General features: G+C 40.7%; 1 protein-coding gene across 3 annotated transcripts in view; it reads right to left on the reverse strand.

Annotated features, from left to right (window-relative positions):
• The window catches only part of MFSD6 (major facilitator superfamily domain containing 6), a 29,424-nt gene extending 21,877 nt beyond the window's left edge, over positions 1–7,547 (reverse strand). For 2 of the 3 annotated variants that reach the window (XM_082056050.1, XM_082056048.1), the window contains exon 1: positions 7,114–7,270. The gene's annotated coding sequence lies outside the window, so the exon portion shown is untranslated. Of the gene's footprint in view, positions 1–7,113; positions 7,271–7,410 lie in introns of those variants that run through there. The other variant, XM_082056049.1, reaches the window with a different exon arrangement.
• Positions 7,548–26,909: the final 19,362 nt, after the last annotated feature.

Genomic DNA, 26,909 nt, shown 5'->3' on the forward strand with positions numbered 1-26,909 from the left:
GGGCTTCATGATTAAACCAAGGGACCCTCAAAATTAGGATGACAACCACAAATGCAAAGACCTGGGAGCAAAGAAGCACAGGAACAGATAAAAAGTACAGGCCCTACAATGGTCTCTTCAATTGTGCAATTGGAGAAATGTGCATTGGGAGGTAACTGTACTGCAGCTCGCCACACTTAATCCTCCACAGAAGCAAAATATTGCAAAACTGACAAGTGACACTTAAAAATACATTCACCACTACTTAAGACTTTGATTTCACCAACCAGCTTGCACATTTAAAAACAACAAACCAGTCTACTAAGAAGCTAGGCTAGCTAACAGATTCTTTCAAATGGTAAAAAAAGCCCTGCCAGCAGGTGATCAGCTCAAAATAATTTTATTGAGCTATATTATATTTTTTTTCCTATATTAATATCTGTAAATTTAACCTAGGAAGATTAGCTCATGCTCATTATGAGAAAGTTTTGTAATTGCTTTGCTTTTTAGATTAATGTAACTATCACACAGGACCAATATTTGAAAAAAGAATTTTATTCCAGAAGAACCTGAAATTTCTCTAAGAGCACTCAATTTATGATAGGGAATAACTTCTCTAGGAATCTGAACTATTTTTTGGTAGGTCTGCATTTAATTCCCACTAGAAGAGCTCCAATGAAACTGCAGTCTTTCAAAACTCAACTGAGAGCACAGTATCGTCCCCCTAAAATTAGTCATGCATTGATACGGCCAGTGCCTTTCAATTATTTAATTGTAATTCAGAATTTATTTAAATACTAACAACAGATTTGCAAACTGATACAATGCTAGTAACAGAAAAGAGACTCTAACATTCACAAGTATGTTGAATTAGCTGTTTCTTCCTGATCCAACATACACATCAACAGCTGACAGAACAAGCCACAGACCCTTCTAAAAACAATAGTCAATTAATCTAGAACTTACACAGTTCAGTCTAAAAATACCATCATTAAAATCCCTAACACTCATGAGGTTTGTGTGTGTTTTTCGCTTTTAAATGTCATTTTTATGTGATACTATCTGCAAGGATCTCTGGTTTCACTTTGGGAGAAAAGGTTGCATAAAAATCTTGGAACCTTCAATATTCGTGAAGACAAGGTCAGAAGTTAATCAAAATGATGCCAGCCCATACACATAGACTGTTTTTTTCTCCAGTGCCTTCAGAGACAATCCGATTAAAAAAAAAAAAAAAAAGTGTCAAAAGATTAGAAAAAGTCCTAATTAAGTTGTTAGAACAGTCAAATGTGAAAATACATTTTCTTGTTCTTACCTCCTGCAATCAAAAGCCACATGAACCCAAACCCAGCAGCTGTCTAGTCAGCTCCTGCGATTTTTGGTTCAGTTGTCCACTTCTACCTGACAGCTGGAAGGTCCATGGGCTTTCTGTTTATATATTTGTTCATTTTTGGCTTCTATATCCGTAAACCAAGGCTTTGTAACGAGTAAATCAGATCAGTCATCATCTGTGCTTTATTTGCTTTATTCCTTTCTCTGACAAGACTCCAGAACTTGTACAGGGCCCCGATTATGTCAAGGAGACATAACTGAGGTTTCACTGTTGTTCCTGTGTCCCACCACAACCAGATTATGCTCATCGATGTACAGCAACTTGCTTACTAGCTCTATTGAAGCTTTACAGCATTTAATTTTGAAGAATAAATCTCCTCCTCCATCACCATGACATGGCAAGACAGAACTCACATTTCATCCACTCAGATATGAAGACAACTTCTGTACAACTAAGAACCGAAATTCTCCTGATTTAAGGACAGGGCCATATTCCTCATCCCTATATATGAGCTCTGAACCAAAGGCTTTTAGAGCAATTACTGTTCAACCTTTTAAAATTCAGTTTCCCTTTTCTATTGGAATGGGACTTCAATTTTGTACATTGGTGAATAGCAGGTATATTAAAAACTGTTACACAGCTAATCTTTAAATACTTCAGTTGCTGCATCTTCTTCCCCCCTCCACAACTTCTATCTGCCCCAGCATCCATCTTCTAACCTGTGTGTGCAAGGATTCATCCAAAAGATCCACTCCTAGTATTTTGACTAGAGCATCTTGCGTAAGAATGCTGTGAAAAGTATATTTCATAATAATTTCAGTAAATATTTTCCCGCTCTGAGAGTGTTTCATTGAATATTATTAATAACACAGAGTATACTCTTCAGAAATATAACAGCATCAAGACTGGTAGGAGCCATATGGCATTCTTCCATGTTTTGATCACTAGTTTGTTTAGCAGTCATGGTTTTGAAAGTGATTTTATTTAGCAGTTTTTTAAATTCTAAAAATAAAGGACTGTAAATGAGAAAACCAACAAAGTGTTATGGTTACTGAAAAATCTACAGAAGACTTAATAATCTACAAGGCTTTCCTTCTACTGACAAAAACCCCATGCCAGTCAGGGATTGAATGTACAGTAAATCAAAGAGATGGAAAAACAACATACTTTTAAGTGAGAAGAGACTAGTTATCTCCTGTGTATCCTAACCATAGACTTCAAGTACTATACCTTCACTTTGCAAAAACTTTTTCTGATCCACAAGACAGTAGGAGGATAGAAGACAGCACTATCAGCAAGTTTTTAAAGAACAACAAAGAACAGGAGTAAGGAAGAATGGTTCAGAGAGTGAACAGAACTGATTCCAGTGTTAATTTTAACTCATTTGAGGCTGAACAGAGCACAAAGTTTTGATTGAGGCCTGCTGAATATCATCAGTGCAGCCAGGACAAGTGGACCAGAGACGATGCAGAGTGGTAACATCACTCTGAAAAAACAGGAGTAACAGTTTTGAAGCCATCTTCCCTAAACTTAGGTAAGTGCACTAACACACAACAAAGCCCTAACATGCAAATTGGAAAAAAAACTTCTGCAAAGCTAACATTTTCTCCAAGTTTCCTGACGCCAATTGCTGCTGCCTGGTTTGTGTCTGTTTCTCCAGCAAGTAAAAAGCCACTTTCAAACCCTCAGATCTATGACATCTTTCGTCCTGTCATCTTCTGCAAACAGCTACAGCATCTTTCCTACAGACTTGTACTTTTGAACAACTATCTGAGGAACAGAGGAAAAACCATTTGTCCCAATGCATTCTGTGATGGTCATTTCAATGACTGTAACGAGGCTCTTTGGTGGGTAGGTGGAAAGAGGCAAATACAGATATTCTAGATTTAATTAAGTATCTTCTTGGCATTCTTGCCATTTTTATTTCTTAAATCGATCCTTATTTACTCTGGCTCTCCTAATCATTAAGACAATTTCAAGATCTGAAAGGATAAAAAGTTAATCTATTCAATACAACCTGACATTACAAGAAGTTTCCTATAAAACAAAGGAAAATTGTAAGGAAAATAGTAATATAAAATATTATACTAAAAACTCAGCTCTCCCCTTGGAGTCGCTCTTCCCAAAACCTTTGAAAAAAAACCTAAAACACCTGCTTTGCATTGTGTTCCAAAGGAAAAAAAAAAAAAAAAAAAGCCAGTCAATAGATCAGACTGGGGTAGCAAATACCTGAACCTCTCAGCAAAAATACCATGGCACTTACAGGACAAGGCATTAAAACTACACTTGCAAACCAACAGAAAGTCAGATTTGGGGTTAACGAGTGCTGCTGTTTTTAAATAAAGTTTAACTCAGCATAAATATTCCATTTGCTAGGCTTTGAGAATTAAAGCACAAATAAGACTCACAAAGCAGAGCCTCAACATCAGGGTTTGGACCTGCACTGAATGCAAAACAAACACACACAAACAAAACAAAACAAAACAAAAAAAAACCAAACAAAAAACCCCAAAACAACAAACCAAAACCAACCAACCAACAAAAACAACCCACCCAAAACAAAACCAAACAAAATACCAAACAAACAACAAAAAAGGACAGTTGATCACAACACAGTGCAAATGACCAAGAGCAGCTTAGCCTGTTAAGTATCTAGCAAAATTACAGTCTCAGAAAACATACTCTAAGAGTAGAATTTCAATAATTCTAAACAGGAATAATTAATTAATCTCTCGAGCAACATGCAGCTGTAAGAACTAAGCAGGCTGGCTTGCTGTTTGCTTTGTGTGGATAAACCAAAGCCAGCCAACATGGCATCACATCTTATTTTGCCCCTTCCAGACTTTCACTGACTAGCAACCTGACCTTGTGGCAAACACATTAAATTCCACATGAAGTTTTCATACGAACATTTTTAAATCTGCTAATAGAAAACATGTTTCTTGAGTACACATTTTTCCAAAGTCACTAATTATTAATTCAGAACAGGTCTGTGCTAAAGAAGCAGATGTAAAAATTCTCCATTTTCCAAAGCAAGCTCACCTCGCCCACTGCTCATGCACACATCTCCCACTCAGCCCCTCTTCTCCCATTGATCTCAACTACTAAACCTTTGAATCAAAGACTTTCTACCATAGTATCTGTGCAGCGTCTCTCAGAATTAAGCCCCGCATCCAGCAGGCCTACAAGGCATTGCTGTAAGAAACATGAATAATAGACCATGTTTTCCATTTCCAAGCAAGTTTCGCCCCTAAGGAGCAGCCTGGTGCTGTTGCCTGCATCCGTGTCAAAAAGGAGAAGAACGTTATGCAAACAACTTGCATCATGACAGCAAAGGGCACCAACTTCACATACTCTTGCATCACGTTCCCAGAGCTCTGCCAGGCAGGCCAGGTGCAGCCCTCGGACGGGCTGTCCCTGCCAAGCCACACAGCCCCACACCAGCCTCCCCGCCCTCCGAAGGTACGCAGTCCTCCTGGGGGGACTAGCACGGACACCTCACTCAGAATTTATCAAATCAGGAATCAATTGCATTTAGTGAATTAACTCAGTGCTTGGAAATAACATTTGTTTCAAGTCTGAAGCGAGACCTAAGTGCTGTAACATTAACCACCATAATTAGGGTTTCCATGAAGTGAACTACCTCGTTCTAAAACACTTAACTCTTAAAATTGCTTTATTTTGTGTTGCTTGGCATGCACTTACTTAATGTGTTGCTCTATAAGTTTTGCTCCTTCATTCAATATGGCTATAAAACCCCACATACTTTGACACAGTTAGTCAATTAGATTGTGAAACTACAGGATGTCTGAAGTATGTCAAGATCGGGTTTATAATAGGTTTAATGCACTTCATAATAGGTCTGAAGTTGCTAAGTTGATACAACACTGCTAGTATTAACATTAAAGACAAGAACACTATTAGGTCCTCATCTATTAAAGAAAAAACATTAAATTCACATCTTAAGACTCCTGCTTTCCAATCATGTTTTCCATTTAATATGTGCAAATTAAGGTGTCCTAGCTGACTATTTTTTAACCAGTTTATTTTTAGTCAGTATTAGACTCTAATTTTTTAACCAGTTTTTAATTACCAACTACATATCTATACTGCCAAGGTTTATGCTTCAGTAAGGACAGCAAATAACAAACCTGCCTTCAAATATGGAGCAGGCAAGGGCCCAGCATCAGAGCTGCAGCACCCAGAACACAGCTCTGTCTCCCACTGGGGACCGGGACAGGCCAGTTCATGCTATTTTAGCTCAGGCCCATTGTGTCACAGCTGAAGATTAAGATGAACTTTAGGTTGCATTTAAGTTGTGCTGTAGCACCAGCCACATTAGTAATCAACCACAGCTTCCTCATATCATCAGCTTTTGCTCTCATAGTCTCACTCCACCTGTTTGAATTACTTGGTGGTGTTTTTTCTGTTTTTAAACCTGCTTAGGATTTTTACTGGGTTTATGACTGCTATCACAAACACCATCCTTAAAAAGATTGTTTTCTTCTCCCCTGCTCCCAGTGGGTCTTCAGAAAATACAAACAACAAAATAAATGTTGCCTTTGTCTGCTATTTATATCCAGGGAAACAAACACACACAAAAAACAAAACACACACAAAACCACAAACAAACAAACAACAAAAAAAAACAAACAAGCAGCTAGAAAACTAACATTTTACAGTCTTTTTCTTTGGATATTACCCAATACAGTGGATAACTAGGCCCTATATATCTTAGTAATGTAATAATGTTTTGGGCAGTTTTTACTAAAATACTTCAGTGTTAAGACAGCCCATCTCCTCTCCCTAAATTCCAAGTTTATCACTCTTTGACACCACTTTTTCCACGAACACAACATTTTAAGAGACCGCTGTTGAAACTTTATAACTGCTGAGCAAACATGGGCTTTTAACTCCCTCTAATCTAGGATGTAACAGGCATCTGTAACACCTATGGTACCTCTAGCACCAACTTGTTAGGCAAGCATCTATTCCTGTGCTTGTTTTAACAAATGCAGGAAAAACTGACAACCTGCTTATTAAAAATCACGGTATTTTAAGGACTGAACGGTTCAGAAACGAAACGACAGCTACACAGACCACCGTGCCTGGCTGCAGGGACACACACTGGGACAGCTGTGCATGAGTTCCCACGGGACACGGCCCACGCAGTGGCCACCTCCGGGGATGCCGACACTGTCACCCGTGGTCTCGCGGGAGGGCACGGGGCATGTGGCGTTGGGTGGCTCTGTCCCGCGCACGGGGGTTACACTTCAACCACAATGCTGAGCTTCTGGAGATGAGCATCCTAACGGGGTCACCGCTCAGCCACAACTAACGCCAGGGGACCTCAAGACGAACGCAGCCAACGCACAGGGACCATCCGCTCAGCTGAGGAGCAGCTGATCGGCTCCAGCGCGGCGCGGGCAGGCACCACCTCCGGGAACGGAGCTGAGCGAGCAGCCGCTAAGGAGGGAAGGAAGCGGCTGAGGCACGGGCCCAACGGCAGCATCCTGGGCGGCTGCGAGGACAAGGCCCATCGTCCCCGATGGGGAGGGAGCTGGAGCCGGTGCCAGGTCACAGATCGGGGGAACGGCCTCACCGGCCCGGCTCGATGCACCACAACCGGCGCGCCGGCCGCCTCGCTCGCCGGCAGCCCCCGGCTCGGTCCCCGCCGGCCGGGCCCGCCCGCTGTCGGCGCCCCGCGGAGCGCAGGCAGGGGGAGCGGCGGCCCCCAGTCGGGCGGCCCTGCCGCGGGCCTGCCTGCCTGCCGGCCCGGGCCCCCGCACACCGCGCTGACTCACCTCGCCCGGGGGCGGCTCCGGGGGGGCGCTCAGCCGGGAGCATCGCAGCCCCCTACCGCCGCCTCCTCCTCCAGCCGCCGCGGCTGCTGCGGGCGGCGGCTCCGCGAACCCTCGCCCGCCCCCCTAGCCGGGCCGCGCCGCGCCGCAGCCGCGCAGGGGCGCTGCGGGAGGGACGGAGCCGCCCCCCGCCGCGGGGGGGCCGCGCACCCGCCCGCCCGGCGCCGCCTCCGCGCCCCGGGGCCGCCGGCCCGGCCGGCCGTGGAGGGAGGAAGGGAGTTGGGGAGCTGCTGTACTTACCGGCGCTGTTGGGCCGCGGTTGGTGGGTCTGTACCTGCGCTGGGCCACGGGATGGACGTTTGCTTTAAAAATGGTGTTTGGGGAGCGTTCGTGGGCCCTGAACAACGACATAACATTCATAGTGCTTCCTGCTCCTCTGAAGTTCCAAACACGTATGACAGCATAAGGAATCAAATTATTACCTGTAGTGCCTTCCGCAGCCACTGGCATCATCCCTTCAGTAACGCCACTTCTAGAATTACATACAAATAAAATTACGTAAATGCTTAAAACAACAACAACGTAAACTGCCACCCCATCCCCTCTCCAGTAATTATTGCAGCAGAAAAGCACAGGAAGGGAGGAAAACTTCCCAAGTAACAGCTGAGCCGTGTTGCACTATCAAAAGGTCAGCACTGTTAAGCTAAAGAAGGGCAATAACCAGGACAGAAAGTGAAAAGGCCAGTTGGAGATTTGGGGTGTTTATCAGCCCTGAACTCAACAGGAGGTAGTGAAGTTGTTTGAGGATTAAGCTCAAGGGATGGTGTGACAAGAGCTCCAAGCAGAGCCGATAAAGCCAGCAGGCTCCAGTGCTCATCCCTCCAGCATCACAGTATGGGCAGCTTCTGCCCAGGACAGCAACCAGAGTGCAGATGCTAACCAGGCTATCACAGGGCAAATATAGTACTTACTGGCATCTTCTCCTTTGTACTTTCTGAGGGAGGATCCACCTTTCCTCAAGGGAGAAAAAAAAAAAAAAAACAACAAACCCACACATTATTTTGACCAAGGGAAGAAACTGAGAGAACATGACAAGTTTGTGTAATCGAGGCAGACAGAGAGGAATGGCGGCACCACGGCTGTTCAACCCATTTAATTGGAGCCCTCACTGGAGGGCAAGGGACACCAGTCCCCAGAAGGAAATGCTCTCTCAGGGTCACTCCCCTGCCAAGCTAGTGTAGGGATGGGGTGCGATCTTTGCACACAGATACAAAGGCCATTCAGGACACCATCCAATTAAAAGCTTTACCTTTACAGTACAGGCCTCTCCTGAATTGGACAGGAGACAAAAGCTGAATTTTGTAGGATGATAACCTGGTGTAGTATAAGGCTTGTTTATCATCTGTCTCTTCATCTTTACACTTGCCACCTTGGCTAATTAACCACAGAGAAAGCATGTCTGAGGAGACCAGGAGTACAGGCCTCCTACAATCTTGCAGAACTCTGAGACAGACAATTATCCACTTGTACAGTGGGGTTTTTATTACAAAATGTTACTGTAATAAACCACATGTCAGCTCCAACTGAAATTACTTAATCTTGATGGAGACATGTTGGCAAGTTACTACAAATGCTTTTAGGGAGAACGGGTATTTCAAATTATTTCCAGTCACTGTGAACTGAAAAGAAAAAAGCTGATCTTTGTAGTCACAGGCTACATTTACTGGAGCCACAAAAGCCATTTTTCCCTAAACTCCGATAACTCAACGTCGCCGTCCTTTTACTACTGTTTCTTGGAGCTGCGTTTCTGAGGAGTTATACCCTGATCATCCCCCTTCCTTCTGCTTGGTTTCTGAAGTGCCAAGGGTATTTTCCCCCCTCAAAAAATTGCCCTCAGAATAGAGGAATTAAGACAAAATGTGTAACATTTCTTTGCAGGCTGTTGCATCACCTGATGCGTGAACAAGAAGTTACAGCTGATGACCAGAAAACAGAATATGACCAATACAGAGTCATTTACAATGCTTTCTTCATATATATATGTATATATGAGCCATATAAATGGTTTCTTATTTAATTTAGAAGCCAAATCCAGTATTGACTGAGTTTGGTCACAGACCTCAGACTGGTAAGCATTGCGAAAAGCTGCGGCACCAAACAGAATTATTCCGCCCTGACAAGCGACTCCGGCATGAGCAGAACGGAGCATAATAGGGCTCTGCATGGTTCCTTATTTCCGCGAGGCTCTGTGTAAAGATCTGGATTACAGCCTGTTAGAAATTATTACACTTGCTCAGAGAGTTCTTTCTTGGTTCTTTCAGCTGTGAAAATGAGGATTAGCAAAAATGGAGAAACTGCTGCAGTGCACACAAACTGTCCTAATGTATTTTTATCACATATTTCCAGCCAAAGCATTTTTCAGAGAAAAGGAAAAAGATAGTTCTAAGCTACTTAAAGTACCAAGTTTTCTAGTAAAACAGTTGCTGGTATAAAACATCACAGAAACTAAAAAGCTGAGTCAGGTGTAAAATCCATTGAAATTAATTGAAAGATCTATTTTTTCTTTCAAAGAGCTCTGGATCAAGCTCTGAATCACAGTAAAATGTGATATATGGAGAAACTAGCAAACAGCAATCTGTTTCTCTTAGCTAATAGATACAGTGACGCTTATAAATATGTACCTGACCACTGGACATTAGTATATTCAGAAATAATACTTTATAAAATAAATATAATTATGTCATATGCATGCCATATAATAAACTTTGTACTATACACCCACACCTGGGTTAAACTTATCCATGAGATGGAAAGAATACCTCTGGATTTTTGTGGGCTTTTGATTAAATGCATGTGTTACTTTATGAAGATTTCAAGGTACATGTCCTATACCACTTTACCATGTATCATGGTGAGAATACTTGCCAAAAAAATATACAAATGCCTCATTGCTTAAAAAACAAGCAAACAAAAAACTTTCATGTCTAAAAGAAAGCCCCATATAAACTCAAAAATTAAAGAAAAGTAGTTATTTTTAAAAGGAAAATAAACAAAATGACATTAAAATACCTGCTGGAACTGCACATTACTAACCATAGTTGGTTTTGCTTGAAAATGACTCAGTGGTGTCAGCTGACTTAGGGACTTGTTCCTTAGGACAGAGGGAAAATAAAGCAAATATTACATAATGCAAAAAAACATTCATGGAAAAACATTCTGGTATGTTTTATGTATGATAGATCCATATTGTGCTTCTGACGTTTTCCAGTAATGGCACAGGTAAAGTATCATATGGAAATGGTTTCTAGGAGCTTAAATTTTAATCTACAAAAAAACTTCCGACTTGGTTTCTTTCATAAGCTAGAGCTGTACTTTGAAAGCAAGAATTTCTGGATGACACAAAGTATTCTGCTGTCCTGTAGCAGCTTTTAAGTCTGAGCCAAAAAAAAGAAAAAAATGTAATTTACATCAGTCAGATTAGAATGACAAATTGAAATTGAGATTTATGCTGCTAAGACTTGCTCCAGAGTATGATGAAGACAACAGAAACGCTTTCATTTCCATCAGAACTTAACTATATTTTGCATAACATGAACAAAACTACTTTAATCAGTCTTTTGCTAGGAGAGGCAACTTCATAAACATCCCTCTTTAGGAATCTCTTCATAATATACCAGTTTGTACATATCCCAGCGTAAATCTGGGAACAAGATAAGTCATTATGAGGAACAAAATGGCTTTTCCCTACTTTTTCAAAGACTAAGAGCAACTGTTTTACCAGTAAGAGAAAAATCCCAACAGAGGAGCTAAGAAAGTCATCCAGTGAATCAGCAAATCATATGCAGCTGCAAGCAATGTTAATGGTAATAGAGGAGAAAATATTCACAGCTGGTAAGACAAGAGCTGCCATTGCAGTGTTCTGTCTGGTTTGGCAGGAAACAGAAGATTCACTTCCTCCACTTTTTAGGTTAACACTTTTAGCAGTATTACATTCGTTAGCAAAGAGAAGGCACAGCAATGTGCAAAAGCAAACACTACTTACAGAAATTGTGTTTACTGTGACTATGTTTTCCTCTCAAAATTAGATTTGCATTTGCATGGTATCTGCTTATACAGTACTCAACCTTTCCTCACCCCAAGAACCTTTGAGCCCACTGGCAGGTATCAAATTTGTTGTGCCATGACAGTCTCACAAATATTAAATTCCTGCAAGGTTGTGTGAACGCCAGTGGCTGGTGAAGGATAGAAAGGCAGGGAGGAAACCTGTGGCATCAACGGCATAGTGGGCTCCCATTTGGCCCATCAATCATTGTTTGTGCCCCAGCAACAGTTAAGTTACCATGTGAAGAACTGGGGGTCCGGTAAGGGAACAGAGGAGGGAACAATAGGAAGAATGAGAAGCTTTTAAAGCTGGGGCTTTTAAAGTGGTGGAGGAAAGGGAATGGATTCTACAAGTGTGATACACAAACCCATAGGACATGGGCTGAATGTAATTTTAGGACTGTATAAATGCAGAAGTAGTTATATTTACATAGTCCTAAAATTACATTCAGCCCTTTGAAGGCAACTGTGGGGCTGATGTGACCCCCAGTGAAAATGAGTTTGATGCCCCTGCCATAGGAAATCAAGCTTCTTTAGTTTTGCTCTCCACTACTACTAACATTGACACCACTGAATATGTGTAAAAACATGATGGCCTTGATTGTGTCATAAGCTCCACTGGTACAGACTGGGGAGTGCACAAAGTCCCACTGACTCTCTAGTCCAGGCAGGAACTAGAGACAATGGATGCAATTTAGCTACAGAACCTGAATTCTGCATTGGCCTGGGAAGCTTAACTGGCCAGAGTGTTGAAATGGATCTGCTTAGACCTTCTCTTATAATGGGATCTGCAGAAAAGACCAAACTTCTAAAAGTGAAAGAGCCCCCGCATGCATACACATTTCTTCTAAATGAATACTAGAAATGTTAAAATAAAAATGCAAAATTACTTCAGCAGACAGAATAGTTAAAAATATGACATATACACCCACCTCCTCTGCCCACTGTGTTCTGGCAGGATGGGTCCTTGCTTCCACACTTTGCTTCAATAACACAAATGGATGCCTTCTATGCTGTATTCTGAGTGTGCTACATACCTATTGAGCCTAAGATGTTTTTAATAACTGCACGCATATGACTGAGGGGTGGCAAACTGACCAGTTCTCTCTGATCCCTAGGAAGTTCCTTCTGTCCCTTCTGAGAGCAAGGGGTTGAGCAAATACTGGTAGTCAATCTAGAAATTATTTTCTATCGTTGAACTTTACATACACCACCCTCCCAAAAAAAAATAAAAAATCAAACCAAACCACCACAACACACATAGGGTTAGATAGCTCTGTTTTCCTAATTACTAATCAGTGACTTGAGGTCAATGGGAATTTAAGTTCTCAGCTTTTGGCTAAATTAAGTTTCTGAGAACAGCCTTTAAAGAAAGTGCAATACCACTGCACAGCAAAATATTCCCTGACCAAAACAAATTTTAATTGAGATTCGGTATTCTACATATTGAAAGGTTATTCAAGAAATTTACTTCTGATTTTACACAGCATTCTTCTCCTTCAATCCAAGGACTACTCTCACCATTTATATGGCTAAAAAAATCGTGATAGCTCAAAGCAGTTTTTAACTGAACTGTGTTTTTTTTGAACCAGATACATGCACAGTCATATCACAGAATCACAGAATCACAGAATCGACTGGGTTGGAAAAGACCTCAGAGATCATCAAGTCCAACCCTTGGTCCAACTCTAGTCCGTTTATTAGATCATGGCACTAAGCGCCATGTCCAATCTCAGTTTAAAAACCTCCAGGGACGGCGAGTCCACCACCTCCCTGGGCAGGCCATTCCAATGCCTGACCACTCTCTCTGTAAAGAATTTCTTTCTAATATCCAGCCTAAATTTCCCCTGGCAGAGTTATCTTATCTCCCTGTTTAAATTCAGGTCTTCTACAATGTAGCTTTGTGAACCTAAACCAAGACCAAGACAGGCATTTTTACTTAGTACATGCGAATGCAATTTTTGATGAAAACTACTTGAGTCATGCAAGCAGTGAAATAATCTTTTGTGCTGAGGGACATGTTGCACCAAATTCATGCTAAGACCAACAGCTGCCTTCAGAGGCCTCACATCTAACTCCTTCTACGGCCAATTTTGCCTCATTATAAATAGGAGAAGTAAATGTCATTTTTCATGCAGAAGGGAGTAACAGTGTTAGCCAAGCCAACTAATCTCTTTCTCCAGAAAGCACACTGACCTTTTCTATTTCCTATTTCATCTCAGGACCGCCACCATAACTGATTGGTTAATCTGTTTTAACTTCTTGGCTTATATGACAAAAGCCAAGTGATACAGGTAGTTTCAATGTGAATTTCAAACACTCCCCCCTCCTCAAAGCTTGGAAACAATGAGCAATTTACTGATGCCCTCCTCAAATTCTCAAGATGATATTGCTCACTATAAAGAACAAAGGACTTCAGTGTCAGTAGGAGTGCCATAGACTTCAGTTACACTGAGATTCAAAGCAGTATCTCTGATCAAAAATGATTATGAAATAAATAGATCCATTTTAGACAAAGCACTCATCTACTTAAAATATGTTTAGGACAAGTAAACTATGTTGTCAGTCATCCCATGGAATAGTAGTCATAGATATAATGTTCTCTGATAACACTACAGGAAAAAAAATGTTTCCATTTTTGTATTCAGATTTCTGATTGGAAATAAAAATCATTACTAACATATAAGAAACATTCCAGATATTTTCTTTTTAGTAATTAGTGCAATGTGAGATAAAGACTTCATGTAATGGTACAAATTGTTTCAGAAATATTGTACACAGCTATTCACTCATTTCCTACAGTATCTCGATAATCACAATGTATTTAAGGTAGGACTTAACATAGTGTAGTATTCTCAGTGGAAAGCTTCTGAACATCTGTTTATTTTAGAGTCTGAAGTTGAAGATAAAAAATAAGACAAACAAAATCTCAGAAGATATTAATAGTTCCATAGTTACTGAGCTCATTAATAAATGCATTGGATTCCTTCTCAGCAATGTTTCTATTCCAAACCTGGAAACTAAATTGTTGACAGTGAAAAAAACCAACAACATATGTTTAGCTTTCGACAGAATGTTAATTTATGTTTGAAGAACCCGATTCTGCAGTGTGTATTGGCCCATAGTTCTATTAAAATCAATGACAGCAGGATATGCACTTCAAGGAAAGACCAGGTCTTACATTAGTGGTATGACACTTTATTTGGTAAAGATTGAGAATATATAGCTTACATCAAACTATTATATATTAATAGTTGCCATGATATAGCTGCTGTGAAACCCAGCTGGGTTTTAGGAAGCAGCTTCCCTTCAAAACAGAAACACATTGCACAGAAAGTTTGCACCTTCCATTTAATGTTTTATTTCACCTACAGTCACCAAATCATCTCTCTCACAGTGACTCTAACAGAATTATATAGTCGGAAGAACATGGACCTCAGCTACATTAATGTTGCTGGAGGAATAATACCATTCCCCGGTAACAGGTTTCAGTGCAGGATCTTTCAAAGTCAGTTTGGAAGTGTGAGCAGGACCTAAATGACCTTATAAAGGGCATACTCAGGAAAAAAACAAAACAAAACAAAACACAAAACCAACAACAACAAAAAAGGACTATTAAACTGTTTCCCAGTTTTGATTTTTCCACTGCCTTGTTGAACAAGGACAGGGTTTCAAGCATATGCTATGACACTTCACTAAAGGTGAGGCGTTTTGGAGGCAAAGTGGAAAAAGGGAACGAACTTGATGAATGCTCCCATTCAGAGCACACGGGTACTACCAGAAAAATTACGCTGTAAAAGTTACACGTTCTGATTTAGTGGCTCTACAGTCTATAAAAGAGTAGTTGCCTCGTGTTTTTGCCTCACAGTGAAGCAGGGCAAAGTGCCTTCTTCTCACATCACTGAGCTGTGAGCTCCAGGAGACGGGGCTGGACGTCACTCTCTGCTTGGCACCGTGACCAGAAGTGCCACCTGATTCCACCTGGCCGGGTTCCTCTGCTGAGGTCAATAAAGCATTTCAAATGGAGTACTGCCACTCTTGGAAACATCTGAAATCTCAATCCACATCTAAATTTTTCAGCTAACCTTTTACAACATTTCCATTCTTTTTGTGTCCTGCAGATTGTGATCTATTTATACCAGCTCAGCTATTTCTAAACCTCAAGCAGACAGAAAATTGATGCGTCATTGTAAGGATATGCCTTTGAAATGGGTGGGAAAAGAAAAAAACAACACAGGAAGGTGACAAAACAAAAACAACAACAACGAAAAGTCTTTGTGTAACAGTATTAACATTTCTTACATTTTTTTTCTATGCCAGATCTCATTACTTCCGAAATCAGCACATCAACTGTGAATTCTAAGTACCTATTCGTTTTTAAGTCATTTACTAATTCCTTTTCTTCTTTCCCCTCTCTTCCCCCTGTTCTATTAATAGTTGAGGAAAGGTCTGTTGCCTGCAGTCTTGGACAATTTTGTCTGCTTTTAGGATGTACAGCCTAGCTCCCTGAAGATTTCTTATATTGCTATAGTGTGCTGCTGTTTGTTACCAGAAGGTTCAAAACTGTCAAAGTACTTATGAGGGGAGAAAAAAAAAAAGAATATTTTAAGTGCAAAACCAATTGCAAAGTAAGAAAGAATTCTATTTTAGCATAATATATGGATTTTTTTTCACACAGAGAGAAATTCAGACATGGATCCCATATGAATTACAGGAAAAAAGCAGTATGGTCTCTTCATTTCAAAAAGAATATATTAGTGTTGGAAAAGGTCCAGACAAGGATGCTCAAAAGTTTGAAATTACTTCTCTGCCTGGAACAGCTGAATAGCCTGGTATTGACCAGTTAGGAAAAGGGGTAACTTAGCAGGGGTACAGCAGATTTACAAAGTCATGAACTGGAGGAAACAGATGAATTTACTCTTTCTTCTCATACATGGTACACCAAATGAAGCTAGTAGGAGACATGGCCAAAGCCTGCAAAGATACTGCGGATGCTAAAAGTCTGTCAAGTTCCAGGGGAGGCTGGACAAATGCACGGAAGAGAAATCCCCAGGTTACTAGACTGAAAAAAAATGCTACCACATCCAACTCAGGAGACTCCTAAGCTGAAAGTAAAGTATAAGCCATGTTTGCCCTATTTTTACTTTTCCCCATGCAGCCCCTCAGGGCCATTTTTGGGAGATGGTGTCCTGGGCTAGACCATCCTTCAGGCTGACTCCACATGGTTGTTTTAATGTATTTTTGTTTCCAAGATCTGTAATCCTCTGGGGAACAATTAAAATACATTAGAATAACAACAAATCAGTAGCTCTCAAACGTTTTGTACGATGGTTTATTTTCCCTTCAGTTTTTCAAAATATCAGGCATTCTTATGATTAAATGTTTCAAGTAAACACTATTTCCGTTTTTGCAGATCACCTTTGGGCTACTGATGATCCTGCAGAGCCACTCTAACATACTTAAAACAGTTGCATTTCCTACTAGTGCACGTCTGTCAGTACATGAGTGACAGAAGGAGAAGCCAGAGCAAGCTATCAGCAGCTGGCTCCTTGTTGACATATCTATATATGTCTCTCTATATATATAAGTGAGAAAAGCAGTAGGCAAATGTTCCTGGTGTCTTCCATAGCCTTGGTCATGGATAGCAGGAATGTTAAGGAAAGCCTAATGTCTCAGTTCTTTCTTCCTTCGTAGCATGTGTGTTGAATAGTATCACTACAAAGAGTGCAAATGTCATTAGCTCTGAACTTTAGTTTTTTTTACTATTCAGGTTGCAGTGGAATAAAAAGCTAAATCATTACCCTAAACCCTCTGGAGGACAATTGCGAACCAGCCCTCCTGATGCCTAAAAACCCTTCAGACAGCACTCTCAGAAGTAAGACTTCCAATCATGAAAATTCTCCGGTAAGCTGGGTTATTTATAATTTCTTTGACAAAAATGAAAATGCTTATGAACATAAATGTTTGTGACACATAGGTTGCCAACCTTGTATGTCTCACTTACTTTCTAAATTAATAATTTAAGCATCTACCATTTCAAATAATAATACTGGAGGAGCATTTTAAAGACCCCAAACTGCAATATATTTTAAATTCTGACACAACACCACCGAATTTTGAGTCAATACAGTATCACTAAAATGGAATGCAGTAATTGGTTTACAAAACCTGTCTTATCTTACCCACCTAAACAAAACTGCTAAACCTTTGGACTCTGAGCTGGGTGGGGTGATCTCCTTGAAACAACAATGGCTGAACAAATATACCTGGTTTATACACAAAAGGCTCAAAAGGAGGAAGCAGGTGTTGGAAGGTTGGCTACTAATTAACTCAGGCCTATCTGGGAAATAGAGACAGAAAGTGAACTAAACTACAGTTAAAACTCTATAGTGTTGAACTTTCATTTAGCTATTTATTGAGCTGAAGTACTTTAAAAACATACTGGACTATTGTTTCCAATGAGATAGGTAAATACTGCCCACATTCTACATATTAGATAGGTGTGAAAGATTTATGTGGATCTGCAAACAGTTCCAAGAAAGGTGAAGGTTACACAGCGTGGGTCACTGAAATCTTTGGCAAAAAGTTTCCAGGCATTTAAGATAAAGTGACATCTTCTGGGTAGGATGTTTTCCTTCACCTTCTAGAAATAACTCCATATATTCCCAAGAAATCTGGTTCTGGTTGTTCCCAGTCACAATCCGTTGTTGCAGTCATTTTGTAGTTAGTAATTTTATTACCTGCAAGCATTATGGCTGCTTATTGTGAATAACTAATAAAAGCAAACAAATTATTGTAAAACGGAGAGCTGACAGCTTGTGCGAATACCCTACAAACCTCCTGAAACTGCATACTGGAGTACCTAACACTTAAAAAGTGAAGAAGGTGGAAAATTCTCAGATTGGTGGCAAATTTCCTCAGAAGAAAAGATAACTGAAATACTCCTGAGGAAAGGAGTGTGGCTGAGTGAGTGCATTTTATTACAGCATGGATTTGTTTGTCCTGTGCTAAAACAAAACACTTTTAAAATCCTTGTTTCCTGCTGTAGAGCTGGGAAACAACTGATAGATGGCAGCACTACAGGCTTGTAGGTGAAACAGTGATCAGATTATTTGTTAGAAAGAACATGCATACAAGACCCTGTCTGGACGTCTGTTTATAACAGTCTACAGAACAGCTTTTCTTTTTCATAGAAGCAGAAAATATATTCCATGTATCTATTTGTAAAGCAACACACAGAAATTCAAATAATGTGGTATCTGAATCCTCTTCCTCTGGATCCCATAAGCCTGGGTCATTGTGCTATGTGGCATTTTCTGGTATACACACTGCAAATATAAACTATACTTATGTTTTATCTCAATAATAGAAGCTATTTTTTGTGTAATGACAAGATCCTATTTATCACCAGTATATAGCATCTTACTGTTCCAACCATAAAGCAAATGTTGATACTACGAGATGCTAAGAGTTACTTTCTTCACTTTACAGAAGTGAAAACTAAAGCAGAATAGTGAAAAAGCTACAAACTTATTTCTCAATGTCTGCTTCTTTTGACTATTTAAAGAATGTTGGAAATTGTATGTTGCTATTGTAATTATGATGCCAGACACCTGTACCTGTAAAATTCAGCAGTCTCTTACTAGGAAGAAACTAGTTGATGGTGAATGTTCCAAAAGACTCATAAAAGCCACAGGGATGCTTGTGGTGGCACAGGAAAAGGAATGCACAGTCCAAATGTGGTTCATGATTCTCCTGCTTGGTCATTGGGGGTGGGGGGGGAATTCATTTAATATTTCAGACTGAAAGGAAATTTTTCCTTTTTTTTTTTTTTTTAACATAAAATCTCTGGTGTCTTAGAGAATTATTTAGCTTTAGCATAAAGGGTGCTGGCCAGAACTTTATCTCTCTTCTTGAATTTTTTTTAGGCTACAAATGTCAATAAAATAACTTTTCAAAGTTTCTTAATTTTACGAAATAATGTCCCAGGCTAATTCTATACGGTGCTAGGTCTCCTAGACACAAGTGCAGTCTTTAATTCAAGCAACAGATTTGTGTGCTTTAATATCTTGGCAGGTCCCAGATTGAAACCCTGCCGTTAGCTCCTGCAGTTAACCACACAATAAAGCATCTTCTCACTTCCAGAGCCTGAAGAAGTGCTCTTAGCAACAGCTCTACAAGGTAGTGCCTGCATTTTTCTTGGCAGACAGAGGTGTGTCAAAGTATGACTAAATCACACTGTGTTGCATGTTATTTCTGAAATAATTATATATTCCCACATACTGCTCTTAGCAGCATGAACCTCCGTTCTAACCTGATATTGCAGAGGCAGAGAGCAAGAGAGAAAGAGAGACTGTCCAGGCCTAGACAGGAGAACGAGCGGCATCATGAAATCCATGGGGCACATGGAAGATGACTACAGGGAGGAACTAATGATATTAGAGACCAAATATTTCCTTGTGAACAACTTAGATCTCCATTGTGCCCAGCCATGGCTGCCGCTGCCTTCTCCACCGAGCAGCATATCCCTTGGGAAGTGTATCCACTGAATAAGGGCACCAGGAACCAAGTACTCTGTCCCTGTCACTTCCATTGCAAGTTTGTTTATGATTCAGGATGACCACATTTCTTTTTTAAAACAAACACACACTTTCTCTTCTGACTTGCTACACATCATTTCCAACAGGTTAATAATTCTATCCAGAGCTGATAAAGTGAGAGCATTTGCTCACAGTTACCCCATATTTGAGCCTGGTAACTCATATTTACAAACAGAATGTAATTGCAGCAAGGAATTATATATGCTTATTTTTTAATAGCTTGAAAGCCTCTATTTAGCCTACCAACCTATTTTTTCTCCTCATTTTTAAGTTCTCCAATCTGCTCTGCTGTCCTTTGCATCGTTTGTGACAGTAAATGAGAGAGAGACATTTTTCCCTGGGCAATGTTATTCAAAGGATTATTTTCTGAACAGTTTTAGTTGTATTCCAGCATTAAATAAAATAGACATTTAGAAAAATATTCTTAATATCTACTTTTAAAGTCAAAGGTAGATCTTTGCAATTGAAAATAATACCTGTGCAAGATGTTAGATGAGTAGCATGGGAAGGTTTGAATACATACACATCCATTTAATAAGATACTGTCATGCAGTCAGCCACGCTGCCCTGCTGAAGAGCCTGACTTTAATTTAGAGCATCAAATTCTTAAAATAAATATCTGAGGTATTCTCTGTACTCATCAAATCCCTGGACTGTCAGAAAGCTACTAATTAGCATCAAATGCTTTTGTGCTTAGTTCCCTGTGATTTTGACTGAAACGATGTAACTAGCTGTTCACTACGACCCCTAAGAAGGAAAGGTTTTGTACCAGATGGTTCAAGCTGAACAAGGGATAAAACAGGAAAGCCAACAGGGATGTTACACACAGGACTGAGCTCCTAGAAAAGATATTGAATGCTTCTGATTATTTTTTTTTAACTGCTTCTTGAATAATATCATTCCATCACAATAGATCATATAAGGAAAATTTCAGGCTAACAGTAGTTGGCAAGATAAGCATATAATCTGCATTTAAAATCTGAGATACATTCATGGATATAAAAGGTATGAAAAGCACTACCTTTAAAGTTAACTGAACCAAAGCTAAATGCGCAGTAGAATTACAAGCAGGCCAATAGTGCTTCGAAATACTGCTGACAAAGGAATGACTGTGATGTTTTAAAGTAATTCAGTCAACTGACATGAACTTGCTATTTGCAATATTGTTCCTCCTTAGGGTGGCTATGTAATTCCAGTAGATTATAATTATAAGTTACATAAGATTCAGCGGAAGGTTATAAGTATATTTTAAAAATATTAATCACCATTCAGAAATAAGACATTTAAAACATCAGGATAATTAGTTCCATTAAGGTTACATCTCTATTGGCACTGCTCTAGCTCTTTCTAACATGAGTCTATCAGCTGATCTTTCTGTTGTGTCACATGCTAATGTGTTAATTAGCCTTATTCATAACTTCCTTTGTTTCTGAGCTGAGCAGTGTAAGGAATTATGCCTACATTTTTCATTCCTACTCTAGGGTAAAACCTCCGGAGCTACAGAAAGTAGGCTGGAAGCAGGGGGAGGCACTAAAGTCAGCAATCCCCGTTCCATACTGGGTTGTCTGTGCGGTCCTGGCCTGTGAAAGGGACCTGGCAAACTGCTGTCTTGACTGGAAGGGAAGTTGCCTTGTGACAGGATTTTGCACTCCAGTATGCACTTATTTTCCATTAAGAAAGTTACTCTACAGGGTTAAAACCACTCAAATATCAAGTGCGAGGTTTCTACTCACTAGCCATGCCCTGTGCAATATTTTTTTTTTTTAAATCTCCCATACTTTAATAGCTAAGTTTCATTCATTGGCTGTTATTGCATCCCTTTGAAACATTACAGACCACATCCTGATATAAGATTCTGCATCAGTAATATATATGGAAAAGTCTGATGCTGGTGAGAAATCTAGTCAAAATAAATTTATGGGTAGAGTTTTGCATTGAGAAGAATGCATGTAACTAGATCAAGTTAGGACAAATTTGATTAGGATAACATACCGCAAAACCTGTACTCCAGATAGCTAAATCAAAACAACTCAGAACCTGAAAGCTGTCCAGTACCATCGGTTCTTGAAGTCTGACAGAGAAATTTCTCAAGAAACAGCAGTACCACTGTGCGCTCTATACCACTACTCCTACAAGGTCTGTTTTCCTATACTAGTTTCACTGCTATTTTCATGCAATACAAGCAAAGCACCTCAGATAACATCCTGTTAACATAAATAAGCTTGAATTTAATTTCTTATAGAAGCACAAATTTAGAGTAAATCTTGAATTAACTGATATTCTGGGATCATGCTATTTCAAGAGGTCCGGCAGGAATGGTATTTTGAAATACAGACCCACACTGTGTGAAAACCACATGCCTTTTTCTCTTCCTACATACAGGCAGCTCTGACTCGCACAGAATCAAACACGTACATCCTGAGCAGAACAAGAGACGTGATGACACAACGGGATGCAATACAAATATAATTTGCTAAGCAGACTCCTGAAGTCTCGTAGGCAAGCTTCCCTGAGTGAGGAGTGCTGGCTGCCACTTGCACTACCAGGGAAAAAGAAACTCAGTTTGATTATTTCCAGACCTGGGAAACCACCCTAAGAACTAATGATACACCCAAAGACACTTTCAGCAGTAAGATATCCTTGGGGGATTTTCCTCGTCCACTAGAAGTTAACCGTCCTACCAACAGCAAATTCACTTTCTTCTGGCCCCATTCCCACACACACACTCCCTACAGCTATTTCCGCCCACGCTACAGCTCTTTTTAACTGTGTTTAAAAAGCTGAAAGAGAAATGTGCTGCTGCTGGTGCTCCTCCTCCTCAGGTGGGCGGGCTGGTAGCTGGTCACTTTTCTGCAGCATTTCTCATTGCTGGATGCGTGGGAGGCCGAGAGCAGAAGGGAAAGGAAGCGGGTCCTCTTAGGAAGGGAGCACATCAAAGTGAGTGGGAAGCAAATAGCCCCTTCCCACCCACACACATGCAATTATATGCAAATGAAAACCTAACACAATAGATCTGCAAGCAGAGCTTTCCAAGCTGTGCTCCTAAAAAGGTATCAAACAGCTTGGGTCTCTAAGTCAAATTCAGGGGCGACCAGATTTTTCACCCACGAAGAAGAACAGGGAGGGAAGGGGGAAGGGACGAGGGCGTTCCTGACAGTTATGTTTTCTTACGTAGGTGGAGGGTGGTTCATAGGGAGGAGTGACAGATGGCGTGTGGCAGCAGGGAAGAAAGACGTGGGAGGGTGGTTGCCCAGGGTCCCGTCTAACCTCGGGGGCACTGGCAGGGCGGATGGCTAAGGCGGGATGGTGGGAGGGGGGGAACCCACTGATGGACGGACCTTGCTTGGAGTGTCTCCCCAGCCTCACCGACATGGCAGCACCTGCAGCAGCACCCAGCCACCCCCACAGTGTCTCTGGCACCCTCAGAGGCCAAAAGAAAATGGAAATCACTCACACAGTTTCATTATGGATTTGCTTTCATCCTTTTCCAAATAATTCTAGTTCCCGACTGATAAGATGCAAATTAACTTTTTTTTTTTTTTTTTTTTTTAAAAAAAAGGTTGTTTCTTTCCCCTCTCACACACTTTCTGGTTACAGGAGAAATTCACTACTGTATGTCATTAGTCATGCCCTCATCCCAAATCTATGACTTCAGATGTTATATGGATGCATTATCTGAAGTCTCTGAGAAAGGCAAACTGTTCCCATGGGACTACTCACATTACAGACAAAAGCAAAAATTTGCTTCTACGTATTACCTTTGCGATTTCTGTGTTTCAGTCCTCCCCTAGGCTGGCCTATTGTTGGAGACTGGAGAAAGAGATTAGTTTTCCACTTGTTTTAATTCTACTTCTCTTCTCACTGATGTCAAAGGAAGAGTCCCCACTGCAGACCTGAGCCTTTAGGTGCCCACGTTGGCACAAGGAAATTTGAACCTGTGTCATGCGTGGAGGTGTTTTAGAATATTGTCAGCTGAGACTGGACTAAGAGAAAGCAAACTGAGGATTGCTTGTCAGTGCAGTAATAATCAGTTAGCAGGGATTAACTGGATATTTCCCATTCTGTTCCTCAGGCCTTCACAGACACATTTTTCCTTACCTTCATACACTGTGAGGATGCACTTACTGCCCACACACAGAGAAATTAGATGCTGTTAGACCAGCAAAGATTAAATTTACAGCAAGCCTGGTTGCGGGAGCACGGGACTTGATGAAGTATTATACCATTTATTATTTGGTCCTGGTGAACTACACTGGGAGCTCTCAGAGGCAAGTGAGAGGTACTAATTAATTAATTAGGTCTATATAGGTTGCACACAGAATGCAGCTGAGCTGCTCTTGGAATCGTTGGGAGCAAGAGCTCCCACATCATGAAGTGATATGTTTTTCTGGAAAAGAAACGAACAAAAAAAACCCCAGAAACAAATCCCGAAAACATCTGCTCAACTCGTCCTCCTACAGTCTGCAATTTGTTTTCTCTTTCCAAACCTGCTGAATACACTGCCAGGGAATTTCTCCAAGGGGAGGAATTACAACCTGCCTGTCGCACTTACACTCCCTGAGTTTCTGGCTCGATTATTTAGGGGTGCTGCTCACCCATAGTATATCCAGTCTCCTGCAGCCCTCCTAATAGCAATAGCATCCATAATTCCCAGGTTAAAAGTAATCTCATTATGCATATTCTCTTGCAACTCCACTATTTTAACTCTTTTGCCTATTTCTACTTACAGAAGTCTTTAAGAAAACATTTTCACTTTGATATTCCATCCTGTAGAAAATGGGGTGTGCAGGAGGACTAGTAAAAACCAGTTACTTTTGGACTGGCTTTCAGTCACTAAATGGTTTTCTGTGACAAAATCATTATCTTCCAACACCTACCAACCTCCTCCCCCCAAGCCATGGGTAAATTCAAGCCAGCATCAGCATGCTTTAAAATAAAAGTAGAACATTAAGTTTGAGGAAGATGGCTCTTCTGTTACCATCCCTTCTTCTTGAAACCAAATTAACACCAAAAAAAAAAAAAAAAAAATAACATAAAGAAAATATTACACAGAAATTCAGTGTCAGCACTGTGGAAAAAAAAAAAATCAGTAGCTATTGTAAGGTACTGGTTGCTGTTTCTTCAGTGTTTACAACTGAGCAGGCCCCACTCTTGTTCTAAATCAAACATACAGCTGGAAGCCAACAAAGAAAGGTCTACATCATTATTTATACTGAAGGCAAAATAGATTAAAATCAGCATAACTAAAAGATGAATCAGACCACTGATTTTTATTCTGGGCTCTAGAACCAGACATTTTATGTAATCATGGCCCAATCACAGCCTTACCCATATGCACAATGCACAGGTGGAATTTATTGAGATTTCCAGGGGCTTCAAACAGCCTGCACCTTCTCTTACCCAAGGGTAGCTTGCACAGGCTGATTTAGTTATTTTCTTAATGACACTGACAAAAAATTACCCTACAGAAAGGCTCTGTTCATATTTGTCTATGACATGTATAGGCTTGCAGGCATACAATACAGAATACGAAAGTGTTATCTACTTATGAAACTCCCCATAATCTGGTTATGCCTGGCTCTCAATAAGGGTTCAGATTTGGTAACTGTGATAATTTCATGTCATTTAGACTGGTTTAAATTTAATTGCATGGTACTTGATGTAAAACAGCATATTGGGCTGCGTATACTCGACACTAATAGGCTGCATCTTTGATGATCCTATAATCTGTAGGTAAAAATTTGACTAGTCTGTGTTGCCTAATGAATTCTGCAATTAATTAGTCCACAGTAGGCAATCTCCCAATGCCTGCAAAAGCACCTCATGTCCTGTTATCAGTTACTTTTTGTTCACAGCATATAAGAATGAAACTGTGTAATATGGAAATATTCTGTGTCTTTTTTTGTGCCCATTTAGTTTAAGATTTTTACAACCAAATTTAATTAACCCTGAGAGTTACTGCAACAGAAATGCCAACACAGATGATGCTGCTATGAGCCTGGGCAGAATCATTTCTTGGAATGAAGAGCAAGGTTGCCCTCTGGGGACTTCTCTAAAAGTGCTTCCAAGAGCTGGGTTTTTTTTTAATCCAGCAAAATAATTTTGCTACAAGTTTTTAATTTTTTTTTTTATATGAATATGAATCAAGACAGCCAGTGCTAAGAACTTGCTACATGGAGAGATGATGAAGCTACATTTCTACTTAATGCACTGTATTGTCATTTACTCAATGGTTCATCACACTTTTCAGTATCAATGGCATGCTGGTATGTGTCACCCTAAAAAATTAATTTAATGGTCCTAGTTACTGAAATAAAAGGAAGTTTAGTTCTATAGACTCTTAGTGTGATGGCCGTACTTTTTTTTTTTTTGATAGAGAATTTCCCAGTTGCAGTTTCTGAGTCTCTTTATGCTGAACACGTGCTGTGCTGGAGCTCACACTTGTGTCTGTAGGTAAATGGCTGCTTAACCCCTGTATCTACCTTCCAGGATAACCAGACTTGGCGGGATGTTACCTCAGAGCAGCTCCTCGCTCACTGATCTGTGTGTCGGTAGCTCAGAAGGCAGCACAGATGTGGCCAGAGGTGTGAAGGATGAAGAAAAACGAATAATTCAGAAATTAAAAAAAACCGGCTTTACTGCTGAAAACAAGGAATCATCGAAACGCAGTTTCAGTCCATGAAGTTCAGCTCTGAAGGTAATTTGGCAACGTGGCTTTCTCCACCCTGGCCATCAATCACGGTGGTTTATGTTATTGCTACATACCGTGTTATTTGCTTCAGCCTCATGTTCTCATCTCCCTGCCCTGATCCAAGGTGGGGAGCAGCACCCCTTCGGTCTGGATCTTGTCAAGGTACGAACCCTTCAGACAACGGGGGCAAGGGGCCCGCAGCCCCGGTTACACACCCTCGTCAGCCGCCGCGCTGACCGAACGGGCTCTTGAGGCGGGAACCGGCGGCCGCCCCCGGGTCGCCTCACGTACGTGAGCGCTGCAGAGCGAGCGAGAGGCGGCCCGTGGAGGGGGGACTGCCCCTCAGAGCGGGCAAGGAGCCCGGAGGACGCGACACCCCCCCAGCCCCACCGGTTCCCCGCGGCAGG

This window comes from Streptopelia decaocto, assembly GCF_964273445.1.
Source record: "Streptopelia decaocto genome assembly, chromosome: 6".
NCBI lineage: Eukaryota > Metazoa > Chordata > Aves > Columbiformes > Columbidae > Streptopelia > Streptopelia decaocto.